This window comes from Triticum urartu, chromosome 3 (genome assembly GCF_003073215.2).
Source record: "Triticum urartu cultivar G1812 chromosome 3, Tu2.1, whole genome shotgun sequence".
Lineage (NCBI taxonomy): Eukaryota > Viridiplantae > Streptophyta > Magnoliopsida > Poales > Poaceae > Triticum > Triticum urartu.
This window is the reverse complement of record NC_053024.1, coordinates 731399781-731402652: the sequence shown is the minus strand read 5'-3', so window position 1 is coordinate 731402652 and position 2872 is coordinate 731399781.

Genomic DNA, 2872 nt, shown 5'->3' with positions numbered 1-2872 from the left:
GAATTCTCTCTCATAGTAATTTTTGGACCTTGATAAGTGTCACACGTGTGAAACGAAGCAATTCTGCCCTGAAATTTTTATGGCAAGTTTAGTTATTCGAGGATGGCAACTTTAGTTTGTGAAGCATGACAACTTTCTGTTTGGATGGCAATGTTCTGTTTCTTTTGGGGTTTTTTCGGATGGCAATTTTAGTTGTAAAACGTCAGTGTGGTGTTAATTCGTGCCGCACGTGTGACACTTATCATTTGGGTTTTCTTGGGTCAAAAGTTTTCCCTCACAGTCACAACTGTATCTCTTTTCAATCCTATAAGAAAAAATTCTTTCAAAACCCCCATGCTCTCTTTAGGGCATCCAACGCCGACCCGTAAATTTCCTACCACACCTGTCCGCGGACAGAGGGAACCGGTCTGCGAAGACTGATGTCGGAGCTAGCCATCCAACGTTGTCCGCATACATTTCAAACATTTTTTTAACAAATCAAATAGCTAAAATAGCTAAAACAATGTGCACATTCGGACGCGCAAAGCTCCATTCCAACAACACGGATACAGTACACTAGTCTAAGGCCGGCCGAGGCGGATGCCTTTGTCTTCCACATGTCCGGCACCCCGCTCGTCGGACTGCCGTGAGCCCTGAAGGTATATGCTTGAGCGCAAAGAGCGGGGTCGCTTCCCCATGTTCAGCAGCGCCGCTCATCGGAGTGGAACCGTTGGATGTGCTTCAGCAGGAGGTGAAGGGGACGATGGTGGCCTGCCACCGGGCAAGACACTGGTTGTGTACGCCTGCGTCGCCTCGATGGTGGTCTTCATGGGACCCAAACGGCGGCGGCCTCTCATGTTCTACTTCTCCTCGACGACGATGACAGGCGTGGACATGCTAGACGCCGAGTTACCAATCTCTGCGAAGCCGGCTTCTTTCTCCGCCGGCAGAGCACGGTCACGGACACGTGGACGGCGGACGGTGCTCTCTCGGCTGGCGCGCCGCTTTAATGGCGGCAGTGAGAGGTCGCCTCCGTCTGCGCCACTCTCTCGTCCGGTCAAATCACAAGCATCAGTGCAGGCCGCTACATGCTCTGGGCCGGAATGAATGCGGCGCCACAAGTAGCAGGACGCGTGTGATGGAAAACGCGGGAGGGACGGGTGGGGGGTTTGGTTGGGCCAGGGAGGTCAGAAGCGGGCGTGGCAGCGGTCCGGACGCTTGCAAAGCTCCCATGTTTGTCTTCCGTTTACGTGAGAAATTGCATCCGGAATGTCCTGCAGAGCGATACAGTCCCCCGTTGGATGGCCCAACACATCTGAACAACATTGTGTAGACATATGTTGACGGTTTGAGAGTCGACATTGGAAATGCCCTTATTTCTCTCTCTCTCTCTCTCTCTCTCTCTCTCTCTCTCTCTCGGGTCAGCTGCAGAAGGATGCGCGTCATTTAGTTCAACTTAGTTCAAAAAATAATCAAGTTTTGACTTGTCGACTTAAAGACCACTTGGGGATGACAGGCGCGTCCAACTTGATCAAAACGAAACATAAGAGCATGATTAATAGTATAGCCAGCTGCTGGCTATATGATCTTGCCACATCATTTATAGTCAGCCTTATAGCCGGTAAATACAATAGATGCATATAAATTTGTAAATTTGTACTACTTTGTTGATACATAGCGCACCTTCCTCTCTTGTAAAATGCCTAGGAGCACGTGTTACAGCCGACTGTTAATTAGTAGCCCGCTTCTTTTCTCTCTCCTCTTCTTTCTTCGCCAACTCATCAAAAATATAATATTAAAATCTTACAACCCTCCTACATCATCCTATTATACTTGCTCTAAATAGTACTCTGACGTTGGTTGTTTTGCAATAGAAGCACGGAGACACTTGCATCCACATAATTTTATCGTTGGCAGGGGCGCTGGCGGCCGATTGCAAACCAGTGGCGAGTCAGCGATAGGAACGCGCACTGCTGACAGGGGCGTACCTAAGTTAGAGTTATCCAGGTGCACAGGACATCAGGTGCATGATGTTTTCTTTGTACGTTTCATGCAAAATATAATGTGTGGCACCTCATCTTTAGATTAAAAATATGAGTGACCATATGTTAGGACACCTGGTCATTTTCTCTCTAGGTCCACCCCTGACCGCCAGTACATCGGGATACAATGGAGAGACGGGGCACAGCCAGCCTAGCTGCACGCGGGGGATGAGAAGACGAGGACGGGTGGTGTGGGGACGAGGGAGTAGAGGGTGGCGCAGAGGCCGGACATAGAGGCGCTGGTTGGCAATTGGTGGTCGAACATGGATGAGGAACCTATCGAGGTTGAATCATTGTTGGATGCCATACTAGTACCTGCCAGTGGGTCCTAGAAGCCTAATTCGGTGTTAAATCTGTTATTGACGTTTTTGTGCTTTGTGCACCAATTACCGGAAACAATTGTGTTTTGTGCAACAAAAAATGGAACCTGTGGTTCTGCGCAAAATATGGCCCAACAAGTGGCATGATCTGCAATTTCCTTCACCTGAAAGGTGTGATCCTTCCATTGTCTAGAAAACAATATAATACCTTAGGCTGGTCATAACGGGGAGTAACTTGGACTAATAACATACATATGTTACTACCCTATGTTATACCTTTATGGGTAGTATTACTTCAGTCAGTGACTTGATATTGTGATTTCTTTTTTTTGAAATGGAGGAAAAAAATTTGCTTCATATTTATATATCTAATAATAAATGGGCTATTGCTTCTTATGGTACGTCACAAAAATTGCTTCAAAAGTTGCAAAATATTACCCACCAAAATCACATATAAGTGATAAAAAAAATCTTTCACATAGGGAATCCCATGCCTGGTCTGGCCCAGACAATAGGGACCACCTATACTGC